General features: G+C 36.7%; 1 protein-coding gene across 4 annotated transcripts in view; it reads right to left on the bottom strand.

Moving 5' to 3' along the window:
• The window catches only part of ZNF536 (zinc finger protein 536), a 1,745,320-nt gene that overhangs the window by 1,487,301 nt on the left and 239,176 nt on the right, over window positions 1–18,843 (bottom strand). For all 4 annotated transcript variants that reach the window (XM_044081674.1, XM_044081671.1, XM_044081673.1 and 1 more), the window contains exon 2: window positions 15,494–15,554. The gene's annotated coding sequence lies outside the window, so the exon portion shown is untranslated. The remainder of the gene's footprint in view (window positions 1–15,493; window positions 15,555–18,843) is intronic.

The raw sequence follows: 18,843 nt of genomic DNA, 5'->3' as shown, positions 1-18,843 counted from the left end.
ATAATAGTTATGACCAAATGAGATTTCCTTTATATACTTCTTGTAAATCAGCACAACATTAATCAAGCTGCCTGTGACGCTATTTTTGCTTTCTGTTTCATTATGAACTTTATGTTTTGAAGAAAGATACTAATCAGAAGGCTGCTGTGATCTGATGAACCAAGAGGGAGCTACATCTGTACATATTAAATAGGCACAGTGGTAATAAGACACATATCACTGACTTTGAATCCATTCTAGACACGCTTACATTTTACACATTGTATGCAGCTTTGCTTAATATGATCTAACGCTTCCATTACAAACTTCTTTGAGGAACTGTATATGCCCAAGAAAGAGGGCAGTTTAGAGCACTTAATATGAATGTTGAATTATCAAAAATAAAATATAAGCCACAGGACAAACATGAAAACAAAATTCAGTTTAATAAAACTCAAGTCAAGGGATTCATCTCTAAAGTACACTTAGACTCTAACAGAACTAGCCAATACAATGTCAAACATTCTTAAAATGACCATCACATGATAAACATATAGCCAGTCTAATACTTTTTAATTCCAAGGCACTTTTAATACTTATACAGTCAATTAAGCTGGGAAGTGTCCTGCATAAAAGGCAAACTGCTGTAGCATACAATAATAACCAGCTCATGATGTCAGTCTTGCACAATCCTAAACAACAAATAAAAAAATAAATAAAATCTGAACACAACTGTGAATGTCTAAACAATGTGTTATTGGTAATTTTCTTATTTGTGGTATAACTTTGTAAATTTGCTGACTCAACTTCCTTGTGAGGTTTCTTCAGTGAAAACACTCACGACTAGCTAGTGCTGTGTATAAAGAGATAAAGATCTAACTATGGCCCAGGTGACCTGGGATTGATTAGCATCCTGGGCTTCTGAGGTGCTAGCAGGGAGGAATGGTTTTGCCCATCCAAAGGAGAAGGGCAGTTATAATGATGTTGCCTACCAGTGATCCTTGGTGGAGGCAACAGACATAGAGAGGGGTTCTCTAACTCAAATTAGCATTCATTCCATCAGTATTAATTCTGCAGGAGCGGCCTTAGGTCAACTGGTGCCCTAGGCAAAAGGGCTCCAAGGTGCCCCCTACCACACCACCTGGTGCCCCCATCCTGGTCTACCTACACCAAATAAATACTGGAAAAGCGTCCCTGCTAAAGTGGTGCCCTAGGCGGCTGCCTAGTTGGCCTGTGCCTATGGCTGGCTATGAGTTTAAGCATGTTGCATTCATTTTTGTCAGACTAAATGCTTGCATATTTTCTTGACTATTAACATTCAAAACAGGAGAATATTTCCCATAACTCATTAAATATTTTATTTACTACTGAATCAAAAAAGTTATAACTGGAATCTTCAACTTATCATATTTCTCTTAGTCTCAACATCTCAGAATTAAAAGCACTGTCATCAGAAATCAATTGTGAAATACTAATAACTTTTATTTAGGATAATGTCTCATTTTCTGTACTTAGCAAGTTGATTTCCAAAATGCAAAACATATTTTGTCACTGCCCCAAATAATACAAAACAGAGCCATCTATAAAACATACCTAGAATTTAACATGCTTAAAAAGTGCTAGTTTATAAAATAAATTCACTCCCTGTTGAGCAAGTACCAAATATACAACTGGTTCACAAAATGAAAGGATTTGTGCAGGATTTTTTTTTTTTTTGAGAAATGAATCAAGATCATTACTGATTAATGCTAAAAACATCCTTGCACAGTATTACTGACAGAAGTACATTTAAATATTAGCAAGAACAATAAAAAATATTCGTATGCAGGTCTTTGTGTCCACAGCAAAACTACAGCAAAGTATTCAAAAACAACAGGAGGACACAAGATAGGCTCCAGGCAAGGGAGCCCAAAGGATTTTTTTACAGGGGGATGCAAACCCAGACCCCTCCCACCACCCATACCCCACCCACACACATATCTCAGTTTCCCATTTCTTGGCCATTTATCCCCAGTTGCCATAAACACTGTTCAAAACTCAGTGTGCATACCGTTGTATGCTTTACTTCTAAAATTATTACAGATATTTTGATTTAATTTACAACATTTATTGCATATTTTATAGCACAAACACTGACAGACATTTGATAAACAAAGTGATAGTCTTACAATGAAAAAAGACTTGGCATTAAAACTTCTCTACCTTTGAAACATTCAAAGAAACCGCATCTGAACTGTGGCGAGTTAAGTTTACTGTTGGGCTGTTTAAAATCATAGGTCCCTTGCAAACATTTTTAGGACCATGCAAAAGTTTTTTGATTCAACTTCCTGACTGTATTAATTATAATATATAATAATCAAATTATATCCCTTGTATAAAGTCTCACCACTTGTTAGTTTTAAATTTATAGTTTTGAACATTTTTCCAATAAGCAATGCGACAAAACACATGAACCAAAACTGACAAACTGCCCAATTCAGACCTTTTCAACCATACAAGGCTACTCAAAATTCTGTCATTGCAATCCACCAATATCAGTCAATATGCACAATCTCTGCAGAAGTAAAAGTCATCTGAATAATTCCACATTAAAGAGATCTGAAACTAATGACAAGGTTGTTGCTAGAAAACAACTTTATATTTCAGTGTTTCATCTACAAATTCAGTGTCTGCTGCCCTAGAAGAATAAATTGCCTATGTTAAATTAAAAATGATGGTAAGCTGGTATATTGCAATAGGGAATGGGTGGCAAGCTGAAAAAACAGGTACTTAGTTACTAGGCATCTCATCCAAAGGAGGACATACTCAGGACTGCAGCACCACACCCCCTCCAAATACAAATCTACATGCTGTGGGAGTAGAACTTACATCAAGATTCAAATTTTCTACCTGCTACTAACACTGCTTTAAAATTCTATATCACAATAGTGATACCATTTGCTAAACAAAACAGTTGCACATTTTAAGCATACTTAGCATGAGCAGCAGTAAGCTTCTCTTCCCTTGATGCTCACAATTTCTTGAAAATGCACTTGAACATAAATCCCATCTGCTAACTGAGCATTTCACGATCTCTCTCACACACACACACCTTTGAAACACAAACACACACACACACCATAGGTGCCAGAAGCGGTTAAAGACTGGGGGGCAGAGGGTGACAGGGGCACTTAGTGAATGAAAAAGGGTAATTTTATTATAACTATTTGCTACCACAACATAGGTTCACTTGGAGGACATTTTAAGCTTAGCCAATTCCCTTTTGGTGCTTGAATTAACATTTTCTGATTGGTCTTAGCTATCCCCATGGCTGATAATTGTATATTAGCCCTAGTGAGAACAACTGTGATCATACCCTAGATAGTTTGAGGGGGCCATGTAAGGGATACAGCATTTAGGAACTGCCTCTATCCATTAGTGGCATGAGCGGAAATCCTGGAGTACATTTTCTATTACCCATCCTTAGATCCAAGTTGCATTTGAATATGGATGGATGAGCTTTGCTTTATTTTTATGGACAGTGTATTCCGGAACATTGGTAGCCTCTGTAATATATATCCATCTCTCCACAACATTCAGTTTAGATACCTGGACTGAGTATTTATGATGCCATTTGACTTGCTGATGTTCATTAGATCCATCTGTATTATGTCAGAGGATGCTTTGTATGCCAGACATGTCACCTCTAAGCACTTTGTAGGATACTGAGTATAATAATAAATCTTTGAGGTGGTTCATGCAAGACCTATTGTTTAGGACTTGTATCCTTTTATTAAGGTATATCTGAAGATATTCTAATTGTTGCATGGGGCTGGACAGATGCATGCCAAAGTGGGCATTATACAAAATGATTGATATAATGAGAACATTGTAAAGGGGGACAACAACATCTCTAGATCTAGTCACAGTCAATTTTTTTATAAGCTGTACAATATTAAAAGGCTTTCTTATGATGATGGGCACATGCTGGTCAAAAGTTAGGTCACTCTGCACACAAGTTCCCAAATGCCAAACAATTGGATCAGTTCTCAGAGGGCATTGTCATGATTTTGACACCAGTTATTATTTGGGACAAACCTTCCTGCATGATGGTTAAGTCATTTAGGGATTCACTAACTTCTCCTAGCTTGCAGTCATCCCAAACTTAGCTGGCCAAAGCTCTTTGGTATTTCCTTTTACTTTTGAGATGTATATGCCAAACAGAAAATATATCAGCACCGAACCCTGGGGGACTCCACTGGTGACTGGTCTCTTCCCCTGTTTTGATCTCCTGCATCCTGTGAGCCAAGTTGGCAATGCAGCTGGTGATCTAAGTGTTTGCTCCTACATTATTCATTAATGCAGCTGGTGATCTAAGCATTTGCTCCTACATTATTCATCGTTTGTACTACACCTGAGTAGGGGATTGAGTGAAAAAGCTTGGCTAGGTTAAGGTAATGTGGTGTGAACTGTTTTACATTCATCCATTGCTTTGGTAACAAGAGTAAAGCTTAAAATTTGCCCATGATTTTGAACCTTTCACACTTTCCTCTGGGCTGTTTTCAAACACATTTTAGGTCCATGCATACATGTATGCATTCCTTGATTCACCTTCTTGATTGTATTAAATTATATTCCTTGTATAATGCAGTACACGTTAGACTTAAGTTAGAACCCATTTTAAATGTATTGTTTAAACATTTTTTCAAGCCCTGGATTAAATGATTCCTGCAACATTTCTTGTCTTCTAAAACTTAAGAGCCTGATTAGATGAATTATTAGAGGACCCTTGGTATATTCGATGAGTTCTCTTTTTGTATAGTATTGGTTGTTTAATATGTCTGCATATATGTATATATTTTTTACATATGTACTTTGTGGTGGGTTTAATATGCATCTATACTTGTGGGAAATGGATATGATATGGTTAAGTACTACGTAGGATGGACACTTTTATCTATACTGATAAAAAAATCCTTATAGCATTATATCTACTTTGCCAACACATAGAACTTGAAGAGAGTGGATAAACTGATGTAGTCAATCTATTTTAGTTTAATTTATTTTACAGTAATAGTTCATTAGTTGACACGAACACAGAGTAGTTTGTGTTTATTTTCATGTTTTACCTTGGATGTATTAATGAGTCGTCTGTGTGTCTACATCGTTATATTTTTTTATTTACCAACTCTATATTGTTACATCCGGAGGTTTTTGCTGGTTAAAAGATTTTTGTTTTAGGCCTACTTTTAGATTTTTGTATGTAATCTAATGAATTGACTATAGTTATTGGACTCAGTACTTTTTTAGACATGCACAATATGTCAGCTGATGGTGGTCATGTGACTGTCGTTTCACTTATTTAAACTTGTGATGAATTTATCTGTATGAATCTGATGAAGTTGCCGCATTTACGACAACGAAAAGCACTTTATTCAGTTAATAAACAGGTTAATTGCCATCGTGTTTTGCCTTTACTGTTGGATACTTTGTGATATTAGTTGTACTAGTTTGTCGTGTTTTCCGTTTGTCAAACAGAAAACGTATCAGCACCGAACCCTGGGGGACTCCACTGGTGACTGGTCTCTTCCCCTGTTTTGATCTCCTGCATCCTGTGAGCCAAGTTGGCAATGCAGCTGGTGATCTAAGTGTTTGCTCCTACATTATTCATTAATGCAGCTGGTGATCTAAGCGTTTGCTCCTACATTATTCATCGTTTGTACTACACCTGAGTAGGGGATTGAGTGAAAAAGCTTGGCTAGGTCAAGGTAATGTGGTGTGAACTGTTTTACCTTCATCCATTGCTTTGGTAACAAGAGTAAAGCTTAAAATTTGCCCATGATTTTGAACCTTTCACACTTTCCTCTGGGCTGTTTTCAAACACATTTTAGGTCCATGCATACATGTATGCATTCCTTGATTCACCTTCTTGATTGTATTAAATTATATTCCTTGTATAAAGCAGTACACGTTAGACTTAAGTTAGAACCCATTTTAAATGTATTGTTTAAACATTTTTTCAAGCCCTGGATTAAATGATTCCTGCAACATTTCTTGTCTTCTAAAACTTAAGAGCCTGATTAGATGAATTATTAGAGGACCCTTGGTATATTCGATGAGTTCTCTTTTTGTATAGTATTAGTTGTTTAATATGTCTGCATATATGTATATATTTTTTACATATGTACTTTGTGGTGGGTTTAATATGCATCTATATTTGTGGGAAATGGATATGATATGGTTAAGTACTACGTAGGATGGACACTTTTATCTATACTGATAAAAAAATCCTTATAGCATTATATCTACTTTGCCAACACATAGAACTTGAAGAGAGTGGATAAATTGATGTAGTCAATCTATTTTAGTTTAATTTATTTTACAGTAATAGTTCATTAGTTGACACGAACACAGAGTAGTTTGTGTTTATTTTCATGTTTTACCTTGGATGTATTAATGAGTCGTCTGTGTGTCTACATCGTTATATTTTTTTATTTACCAACTCTATATTGTTACATCCGGAGGTTTTCGCTGGTTAAAAGATTTTTGTTTTAGGCCTACTTTTAGATTTTTGTATGTAATCTAATGAATTGACTATAGTTATTGGACTCAGTACTTTTTTAGACATGCACAATATGTCAGCTGATGGTGGTCATGTGACTGTCGTTTCACTTATTTAAACTTGTGACGAATTTATCTGTATGAATCTGATGAAGTTGCCGCATTTACGACAACGAAAAGCGCTTTATTCAGTTAATAAACAGGTTAATTGCCATCGTGTTTTGCCTTTACTGTTGGATACTTTGTGATATTAGTTGTACTAGTTTGTCGTGTTTTCCGTTTGTCAAACAGAAACGTATCAGCACCGAACCCTGGGGACTCCACTGGTGACTGGTCTCTTCCCCTATTTTGATCTCCTGCATCCTGTGAGCCAAGTTGGCAATGCAGCTGGTGATCTAAGTGTTTGCTCCTACATTATTCATTAATGCAGCTGGTGATCTAAGCGTTTGCTCCTACATTATTCATCGTTTGTACTACACCTGAGTAGGGGATTGAGTGAAAAAGCTTGGCTAGGTCAAGGTAATGTGGTGTGAACTGTTTTACCTTCATCCATTGCTTTGGTAACAAGAGTAAAGCTTAAAATTTGCCCATGATTTTGAACCTTTCACACTTTCCTCTGGGCTGTTTTCAAACACATTTTAGGTCCATGCATACATGTATGCATTCTTTGATTCACCTTCTTGATTGTATTAAATTATATTCCTTGTATAATACAGTACATGTTAGTCTTAAGTTAGAATCCATTTTAAATGTATTGTTTAAACATTTTTTCTAGTAAGCAATGAAGCAAAATGCATGCATCAATAATTACAAAACTACCCTATTCAGAACATTTCCATGATAACAGTCTACTTCTACACACAATATATAAATACAGAATCACAGTAGTGTAAGCCATAGACATGTTGGCTACAGTAACCTTTGTGAGATACTCTGCAGGTGTGGTTATGTCTGTCTAATAGCTAACAGCTTACTGTGAAAAAAAATCAGTACTTAAAATGACAAGAGCTCTGTATTATGTACAGCAAAGTAGCAGTCACTCTCCTGCACCCTGACATATAAAATAAGCTCTTATTAATCAAAAATATTTCAGTAAATTCTCAGCTCCTACCTGCATTATACATGCAATGAAAAGTTTTGCCAGTCTGGAAAAAGGCGAGGTCTACAACTTTGAATCTTGTGGTACTATAAGTAATTATAGCCTGTTTTAAAAGGAACAGTCAAAAAAATGTTCACCTTTTTTATTCAAGAAATCTGGGCAAAGCCAAAAATAGTGGACAGAGTCCCAAAAAGGAACAAATTTTAAACATTTTTTATTTGTTAACCAGGTAAGCCTACTGAGAAAGGTAAAGAAAAAAAATACCTGCCCCAAAAAATGAAACAAGCAGCTGCAACTGTCCCAATGCACCTTGCCTTGGTGTGCTGTGTTTTCATGAGTGGTGTGCACGTTAAAAGAAAAAGCACTTGTTTAAAGGGGAAAAAAAGTTAAAAAAAGAAAAACAGTTTGTGGAGCAAACAGCAGTAGGTATTCAGCTACACATTTACCTGAGAAGTCAGAAGCCCCTAGCAGCCATTCACATAATTTCTATTATAATCAACCGCTTCCCTCTGTTTCTGTTTTTGTTAAGCTCTTCTGAATGAAAACAAAGCTCAGTGACTTCACTTCAGCAAGCTGGTCTTCAGTATACTGAAGAAAACACCTTGTGTCTGTATGTTTTTATATAAATACATTTGAAGTGCTGTAATGCATGATCACTGTATGTTGAAGCCGTACCAGTTTTTTCTAGAATTAATTTAAATTGTTAAAAAAATAATATTTTTTTGGAAATAATTGCTGCTTGCTACACTTCCTTTACCATCTGGGTAATGCATCTTTTATTTGGTGTGGGGAGGGCAATGTTTTCTGCTCTTTGCTTCCCAACAGTTGCTCATTAAATCAGAAGCACTGCTCCAGATAGTGCATGCTCTAAGTATATAAAAGCTTGAGTGAAGGCAGAATTTCATTATAAATGTACAGCTGCTCTTAACACTATCATATCCATAAAGACAGAAAATCAGATGTCAGGTACAACTATGAGTTTTACAACAGGAGTAAAGTTTGCATACTAAAAACACCCATCAACATTGCCAGCAGCCAGTAGCTGAAGTGATATAATTAGCTTGGATAGTTCAAAAAAAAATCATGAAGATACAACTGGTGCTCAGAGATATGAACCATAGCTCTACATCAAGAACTTTGTAACTGAAGTATCAATATGTAAAACAAAGCTCTCAACATCTTTTGAGGCAAAGAGAAGCACTCTTTTTGAAATATGCAGTTTCAGAAAGTCTTCATACCATCCTATACTGATAATGCTTAGCAATATTGATGATGCAGAAAGACACTAAGATCAAACACCAGTAATACAAGAGTCTACTACAACCATGTGAGCCCCATGCACTTGAAACTCACTGTCTCGAATCCTTGGACTCATGCATCTTGTAGATCACGTAGGCTGCTACTTGCACTGAGACTCAAATGTAGGTTCAGGCATGCAGCTGTCACAGCTTACATGGACACATTATTCCAGTCCAAGCAAGATAAGTTCAGCAGATGTGAATGAATGGGTGGATGGGAGTGTTGCTTAAGGCACCTGTTGGGAAGAGAGTTTTATGGTTAGGGAGTGGGGGGTAGGTCTTAGGGTTAAGGATCAAGAGGGAGTTTTTTTGGTTCGAGAGCAGTAAGGGAGATTTAGGGTTAGAGTTAAGGTCCCAGTAGGGATAAACAGGTTTATTGGGTAGTGTTGAGAACTAAGTAATTACAAGAGATTGAATTAGTGGGAGTGGAGTTTGACCACTTGCCTGTTCAAGTAAGTGGCAGCAAGTGCATTGCTAGCATGCAAACATCAACTAACATGAAGGATAAGGCATATATTAAACTATTTCTGATATTTAAAGATGCAAAATGTCAGAATATTAGAAATCTTTGAATTAGAGGAAAAGTGAATTAAAAACAAAAATAACATTTTCTGACTGCCTAATACACATTCTAGTATAGTACCTAAGAAAGATAAACATGAGTGCATATATGATGAGCAGAAAAATATGACATAATTGCATTTTCATATACAGTAGACAGAAGGTTTCCAACCAGAATCACTGTCCTACCAAAGTTAATGTCTGTGTTGTTAGAAATAATTTTCTAAATAATACATGAGTATCTCACTAAAGAAAGTGCAGAAACACACAGACACACACATACACACATGCCAGCTAACTCACTCTGAAAAGCAAAAAGCATCCAGATTCCACAGCACAACTGTTTCCACTCCATCTTCAGTCAGTCCTCGCAGCTAAAGTAAACCCATCAGCAGAAACTGTCCGTTTCTCCTCCCAGAACATAAGCAATTCTGCAGCACAACTGTTTCTACTCCACTCCATCTTCAGTCAGTCCTCGCAAAAGAAAACCCATCAGACCATCAGCAGAAACTGTCTGTTTCTCAAACCATCCGTTTCAGTTCCCGCTCACGCCATGCGATAATGTCAGCATACTCATTACCTGTAGTCCACTCTGGAATTTAAATTCCTGATGCGGAAACAGGTCACAAACACCTGTTGCATCTGTGAGACGGGATGGGATGGGATGCAATGGGCGCCCTTAAAGAGGAACGCCCGCCCTTTAAAAAAAACTTTTTTAATGAAAATAAAACTAATCCCAGCTAGCCGATTCCAGGGGGGTGCAAGTACACCCCCTTGCACCTGCCTGCGGGTGCCCTTGGCTCCAGGTTATGAAGCTTTATTCAGGCGCAAGCGCTTTCACATCTGCTTCTTCAGGTGCATAAAAACAAACTGAAACTAATCATACTTTTAAACATTGCTAAATGCATCACATGACAACAATACATCACATGTCTATATATACTCCATTACTATAAAATATTAAAGCTAAACAGTAACCACAAAATAAATATTCGAAGAAAATCATAAAAATATAATCATAAAATATTTCTTACATACTTTGTGCACTATAAAAACATTATTAAAATACATATTCTTAAAAACAACTACTTTACCTACATAAAGGTCTGGCCTTTAACTTTGGTCTCAGTGGTACTAGTTCATTGAGACCATGTCCCATGTCAGCTCTGAATAAGACTATCCAACTAGCTTCCAGTTCCTCTGTTTTATTACATATGCTCCCCCCCCCCTTTACTCACAAAACACCTAGCAATGGCCATAAACTTAAATTTATGTTGGTTGTTAGTATTAACAACATGTTTGGCCAGGGCATTACTTCTCCTCTTTTCCCTATGTGATAAATGTGTTCTCTAATCCTCTCCTTGAGTGTACGGTCTGTTTTCCCAATATAAAATGTCTTGCATACTACACAGTCAGCAAGATACACTATATGCTGTGTATCACATGTGGCTTGTACTTTAAATTTATATAGCTGGTCCTAATCTGGATGCAAAAATTCATTGCTTATATCTATATACCCACAGTATGAACATTTGCCACAAGGATTAGTCCTCATACCACCCATAGGTGTTTTCTTTTCTCTGGGTGCACATAAGCTTCTCTTCAAAGACGTTTGATTTCTGAACAAAAATTTAGGTTCATTCTCTATCCATTTTGTGACCACCTTGTCAGTGGTCATTATCCCACTGTGTTTACGTATAATGTTCATGTAAGACCCAACATCGCTAGAGAAGCTTAATGGCACGTTTAACTTAGGCTTATCACCACTGGTCTCTTTTTCCTTAGACCATCTATCCGAATAAGGTCTAGCCTTAGTATGTCGCAAACTAATTGCTTCTTGTATACCCCATACAACCATGACAGCATTGGCATAGCTATTGGCACAGGATGTGCCCATAGCTACGCCATTATGCTGCCAGTCCAAATCATCACCAAAAAGTTAAAGGCCAGACCTCTACGTAGGTAAAGAAGTTGTTTTTAAGAATATGTATTTTAATAATGTTTTTATAGTGCACAGAGTATATAAGAAATATTTTATGATTATATTTTTATTTTTTTTTTTGAATATTTAGTTATTTTGTGGTTACTATATAACTTTAATGCCCTGCCCAAACATGTTGTGAATACTAACAACCAACATAAATTTAAGTTTATGGCCATTTCTAGGAGTTTTGTGAGTAAAAAGGGGGGGGGCATATGTAATAAAACAGAGGCACTGGAAGCTAGCTGGATAGTCTTATTCAGAGCTGACATGGGACATGGTCTCAATGAACAAGTACCACTGAGACCAAAGTTAAAGGCCAGACCTTTATGTAGGTAAAGTAGTTGTTTTTAAGAATATGTATTTTAATAATGTTTTTATAGTGCACAAAGTATGTAAGAAATATTTTATGATTATATTTTTATGATTTTCTTTGAATATTTAGTTATTTTGTGGTTACTATTAAGCTTTAATATTTTATAGTAATTGAGTATATATAGACATGTGATGTATTGTCATGTGATGCATTCAGCAATGTTTAAAAGTATGACTAGTTTCAGTTTGTTTTTATGCACCTGAAGAAGCAGATGTGAAATTGCTTGTGCCTGATAAAAGCTTTATAACCTGGAGCTACCAGGGTACCTTTTTGGCTAGGCTTATATAGGCCCTAGGCCAATAGCCTAGTACCTACCTATGAACCTATGAACTATGGAGCCTATCTTTTGTCCTCCTGTTGTTTTTGGATACATTTAAATATTCTATACTTCTTTTATTAACTTTTCTTTACAAAAAAGTCATTTGGTTCAACCAGACCTCTAACGTCTATAAACTTCTAATGAATCTATATTAGAGCCGATATTAAGAGGTAAGAGCATTTTCTACACTTAGAAGTATTTTCCTTGGAAGTATTAAGGTCTTTGAAAAACATATTGCAAGCGCAGTACTTTCTTATGTAGCTTTGTGTTAATAAATCATCCAGGCAAAATGAGTTAGAGGTTTTTAACTGCCATTACAGAGCATTTCTAATAATACAGACATTACAGAAAAAAGAAGAAATGTAACAAATAACTAGATACAAGAAAACAGTGAAACAAGAAATAAACTCAGTGACTACTACAACTTAAAATAATACGTTATGCATACTAAGTATAAAAACAGACCACATTCAAGTACTGACAATGCATCAACCAGAAAAATGTCTGACTACATAATGCTAACGTGAATACAAATCAAAATTACTAGTGAAGAGAACAAGGCGTTACCTGTTGGAAAGTCTACATTTGCTGATGCCGATGTACACCTATAAACCTCGCAAAATAATTGCAGCTAAAATAAGAAGTACTGAACTGGTGAAAATTAAATGGCTAGGTAAATTATTAGATGCCACTAAACAATAAACCATTTTTTTAAGATTTGCACCCTAAAAAAGCAAATAAATAGTTAAAACAAATGTACTGAGAAGTATGACAATGCAGATAAAGATTCCTTTGTGGTGGATGATACAAATGAGTAGTGTTCAGCTGCCTCAATAGAGAATGAAGCAAGTTAGGCTTTGTAGATGATGTTTTGCTGAACATAATTGAGCCGGATTATCCAAATGACTGTTCTGCTCTTTCATGGAGTGTGCTGTCAGATAAAAGGGTGAAAAATAAGAGGAATGGAAAGTAAAGAAATTCAGTATCCGGCCCAAAAGGTATATGGTATGGAATGTACAAGAAATTAGTGGACTGGCAAAGAGGGTAGTTTGTAAATATGCTGAATAAATGGTTGAAAGTTATGAAGTGGGATTTTAAAATTCATAAGGAAAAAAGATGAGAAGAATGAAATAAAAAAATCACTCTAAATAACATGGATTATAACATATTTTTATGGGAAAAATACAGAGGAGAATTGAAGGAAGGATGAGCAATAATATAGAAGAAAGTATACATGTTAGAAAAGGGAAGGAATATCAAGAAATGTTATTGGCTGTCAAAGAAACTGTAGATGTTAGTAAAAGGGAGGATGTGAAATTTGTGGTAGGTGATATTAGCAAATCATTTGATACTGTTGGGCATGATGTTTTGTGGGATAATATGGAGAAGTATGGAATTGGCAACTGAATTAGAAGAATGTGCATGAATATGATTATGTATTAATATTGTAAGAAAAAGAAGAAACAGTATAAAAGAGCGGTAGATAAAAATGTATTTTATGTAATATGGGTTATTTGGAATGAGATACTGAATGAAATCTTATTTAATGGGTGCGAATTTTGACAGATATATTGCAAAAAATTAGAGTAAAGTTGTAGTACAAGGAATGGGGATTAATTATGGAAGAACAACAATTATGTAAAAAAGAAATACTAAGAACTAGAAATGTGTATATTTGTGCCTTTAAATATGCAAATGTTACAAATATGAAAATATGTAATTTTTCTATGTTATGTTAAATAAAGGACCCCTGTTCTTTTCAAGAGGTGCTGGGGGATCTTTTATATCCATTTGAACTGCCACTGACTGAAGCAGACTGAACCTTTGTTTAACATTTCATCCAAAGGATGACACTCTCAGGAATACAGCACCCCCTTATGCAGTCAGGAAAGTGGCTGCAACCTTCAGATAAATGGTAAGTTTGCAAACTGATACACTTCTTCATTCCTTGATGGCTCACACATAAATGTGCTTAACTGTCACTAGAATTCAGGGATAAAATACAAGTCTCTCCGCAAAATAAAATGGTAAAAGTCAATCAAATAAAGCACATCACCATGCTCGGGGCTGTTCTGGTCTGTCAAAAAGTTACACAGACCAAAACCCCCTGGCACATCAGCTTTCCTTTATAAGCACTATCCTTTGACTATTTCCTGCTAAAAGGGACCACAAATAAAATACACGCCTCGATACAAAACAAACAAGATAAAAGTCAAGACTATAAAGCAAACAAAGTAGGACACCATACTGCATGCTTCTTTGATATGTCTAATGTTGTTGTTTGTCTTTCGACTTTTCCTGGTTAGTGGTCACCACAGTGGAACTCTAGTCCGCTAATGATTGGCAGTTGTTTTTTTTTATGGTGTTGAGTTGCCAGCCCGACGCCCAGCCTTCAACTAAGGCACGCCCATTCAACGCACATCTTTCGAACGCCCACTCGACCATGGGGAGGACATGCAGACTCCACACAGAAGGCACTCCCAACCCAAGCCAAGAATTGAACGGAAGAACCTCTTGCTGTGAGGCAACAATGCTACCGCTGCACCACCTATTTTAGCTATTTAACTATTTGAGGAACTTGACTCCTTTCTGGAATTAAAAGATGAAACAAGAGCACAAGGGGTTGGTGATTGGCATAATGTTTAAGGTATTTATCTGACACACATGAGGTACAAGGTTTCATTCTGAACTTTAAGAGGAAAATTAGGCTTAAAATAGTCTGCAAGGACAGCTAGACTAGTACTTACTTATGAACTTGTATGTGTGCACATATGTATATGAAACAAGATGGACTGCCATTATAAACTAAAAAATGAGTGTCTTAATATACTCACATTTTTTTCAGTGTAGTGAGGGTACTGCATTTTTGTTCTAAGATTACAGCATTCAGAAACAGCAATAAAAAAGGATATGACTTTCAAAAGTGAGAACATGCTAACACAGGCCAACTTTGCTATAAATTTAATGCTGGTTGAGCATGTTCAGACCTTTTACAGACACACAAGTGGATTTAAATCTGTGTGGTGTATTTTAAAAATATCTCTTCTATTATCTGAAAACGGGATAGGCTAAAGATGTTTTACAAGTTGCACATAAGATAATAAAATCAGTCACAAAGCCCAATAATAGTGCCACAAAAGTTCACCAAACATTATGGGTTAAGTAAGAAGCCCTGCATCTGTTTTTGAATCTGGATCAGTTATTTTGAAAGGAACTGAGACATATCCCAAAGATAAGGTTGATGATAAGACTTAAAACTGATAAATGGCAAAATAATTACCATTAAATCTCAGTTACTCAAGTTCAAAAGCAAATCAGTCAGAAGTATTTTAACACTTACCCAGTCTTCACTGTTACTGTTCTTTACTGCTCTGTATACTTGCTCATGCACTTTTGAGTACCTGTTGATATGAACAAATATATAGTCATTCTCTTACTTTTTCTTTAAAAGCTATGTATACTGTTAAACAGTTCCCAATCCAACTTTAAGCAATAAGAAATCAAAACGAAAAGTGATGCCAGGAAAATGAAATATTTTACCATTTTTCTTTATTCCCCCAGAGTTTTGCCAATGGTACTGCATCTGCATTCAGGCCATTTTCCTTTCTCAACTTTGGCAGCCTTATACTAAGAAAAATTAAAATACTGAATGTGTGTAAGGAGTATCTTCCCCACAGTAGGATGCACAGGAGGCTTTCCTCCCTTCAGAAGAAACTTTGCTGTATCGCTTCATTATTATTATCAATGATTAGATGCAACATTTATTTTTCTGTAATTGGTTTTATGTGATTCTCTCTTTCTATCCAACACTTAGTACAAAAGCCTTTTTAACTATATTACAGGACTGTTTAATAAGTTTAAAAACTGTACTATTGCACACAATCTATAGTTCATAGCTTTACAGTGTTTACAAGCTGGAGTTAGGCAATAGACCATATCACTTCACCAATACCTTTGCATCAAGGATACTTCCTTAGTCCAGGACTGCAAAACATGCCAAGCTTCGGATGAACTTCTCAGTGCTCATCGACTACTTTATGGAATCAAAAAATATAAGAAGTCTGCTTCCAGCAGTACACATCAGAGTAAAAAAATAAATAAATAAAAATTTTAAAATGGAAGCTTAACAATGGCAAAGATTCAGAAACAGGTCCAACTTCGAACGTAAGGCTATGTCAAAAGGACTGCTAGCATGATAGCAAAAACTATTCAGAGACACATTAGCTGCAATGAGTATATACCTTATTGTCTGCTAATTTGTGTGCCTCTCAATCACTTGATGATTACTGCAAGTGCTATCTGGTCATTTTCTGCTGCATTTGTGGTAATTGCTGCTGGTGACCAAAGCAACATGTTAGCATAGGCACCCCCCTCATTCATCCCTCACACAATTACACACACACACACACACACACACACACACACACACACACACACACACACACACACACACACACGCACACACACACACACACACACACACACACACACACACACACACACACACACACACACACACACACACACACACATGGACACACACATATGGACACACAACTCTATCCCTTACCTTTCCCTAATGTTATAGTTTTATACAATGTCCTTGATTTACCATTGCTACTAGTAAATCACAAATGGTTGCAGTTATTCAGTAATGCCAGACATTAGAGTTTCATACATCACTGTATCCCTATTTCATGCTACAAAACCTGACCTCAATTAACGTTTTAAGAAGATCATAGCAATGTCTCCAATGGCTAGGGTCCCCCTTGTGTCCCTTGCACAATAAAACCCTGTTGTTGTACTACATTTTTGGTTATTTCTGTCATATTTAAAATTTTCTCTGTTGTTTAGTGTCCCCCCGTATTACATCCACTGCTCATTATTTTAGAGGGAGTTGAGAGATATGGATGCACCCCGCCCTGACACACTTACTCATACACACACACACACACACACACACACACACACACACACACACACACACACACACACTCACACATGCTCTCCATCTTTCACAACCACCTCAACAAAGGGCAGTCATGCACACCCTCCCCCATTCACCTATGCACACACCCTCCCTACTGATTGTCTAATTAACCACTCTACTGCAACCACCCAAGCACAAACACATTAACACACACACACACACACACACACACACACACACACACACACACACACACACACACACACACACACTCTCCATCTTTTACAACCACCTCAACAAAGGGCAGTCATGCACACCCTCACCCATTCACCTATGCACACACCCTCTCTACTGATTGTCTAATTAACCACTCTACTGCAACCACCCTAGCACAAACACATTAACACACACACACACACACACACACACACACACACACACACACACACACACACACACACGCTCTCCAGCTTTCACAACCACCTCAACAAAGGGCAGTCATGCACACCCTCACCCATTCACCTATGCACACACCCTCCCTACTGATCGTCTAATTAACCACTCTACTGCAACCACCCAAGCACAAACACATTAACACACACACACACACACACACACACACACACACACACACACGCTCTCCATCTTTCACAACCACCTCAACAAAGGGCAGTCATGCACACCCTCACCCATTCACCTATGCACACACCCTCCCTACTGATCGTCTAATTAACCACTCTACTGCAACCACCCAAGCACAAACACATTAACATACACACACACACACACACACACACACACACACACACACACACACACACACGCTCTCCATCTTTCACAACCACCTCAACAAAGGGCAGTCATGCACACCCTCCCCCATTCACCTATGCACACACCCTCCCTACTGATTGTCTAATTAACCACTCTACTGCAACCACCCAAGCACAAACACATACACACATACACACTCACAACAATACTGCCTATCCACTATACTCCATAGCAAGAGTGGTTCTGTGACTCACTTGGTGGTATAAAGCACTTACCACAGGCATTTCTGAGGGAGGAGAACATGGACAGTTATGATATTCTGCACCTCCAGATTGCCTTATTAGCATCTGCAGAAGGCCAGAGAGACAGCCCACCACAGTGCTGCAACACTTTATGATAAGCACTGCAGTATGGCTAAAAATCATAAAATCTACCAGCAGTGGTAAACATGGCTTACTGATGGTAGCAACCTTTCTGAATCCTGGCCAATATCTGTAAAACATATTTAGTAAAGTGATGACAACAAAATCCATTATTTCATTCTGAGAGGAACTGAAGAACACTTATAAAAACTATGAAATATGGTTATGAAGAATACAACATTAACAAGAATAATATAAGCTTGGAGAAACTCTCTTTCTAGACCTGAAAAAACTGTTAAACTGAAAAAGTCTCTGGCAGTCAAAAATGGTTAGCATGGAGTTTTTATTTATTTTTGTATAATTTATGTGACTATAGCCCATTTCCCATTTTCTTGCCAAAACAAGCAACACATAAAGACTGCATTCCACAACAATTAAAAATAATGTATACAACTCACAATTGAATTCTACTAGAATTAAATCTGCAAACTTTTTCCAAGAGAGTCCTTCTTTGGTATTGCAAATCTTCTTGAATCTAAATAACCAAAACTACCGTCTTATAAGAATAAACGTTTTGTTGAAATTGTTGATAAGGTATGAATTAGATGTAGCTTTCCAGCTAAAAGT

The sequence above is a fragment of the Protopterus annectens genome, chromosome 8.part1 (genome assembly GCF_019279795.1).
Source record: "Protopterus annectens isolate FY-2018-M chromosome 8.part1, PAN1.0, whole genome shotgun sequence".
In the NCBI taxonomy this organism is placed as follows: Eukaryota; Metazoa; Chordata; order Ceratodontiformes; family Protopteridae; genus Protopterus; species Protopterus annectens.
This window is presented reverse-complemented; position numbering and strand designations above follow the sequence as displayed.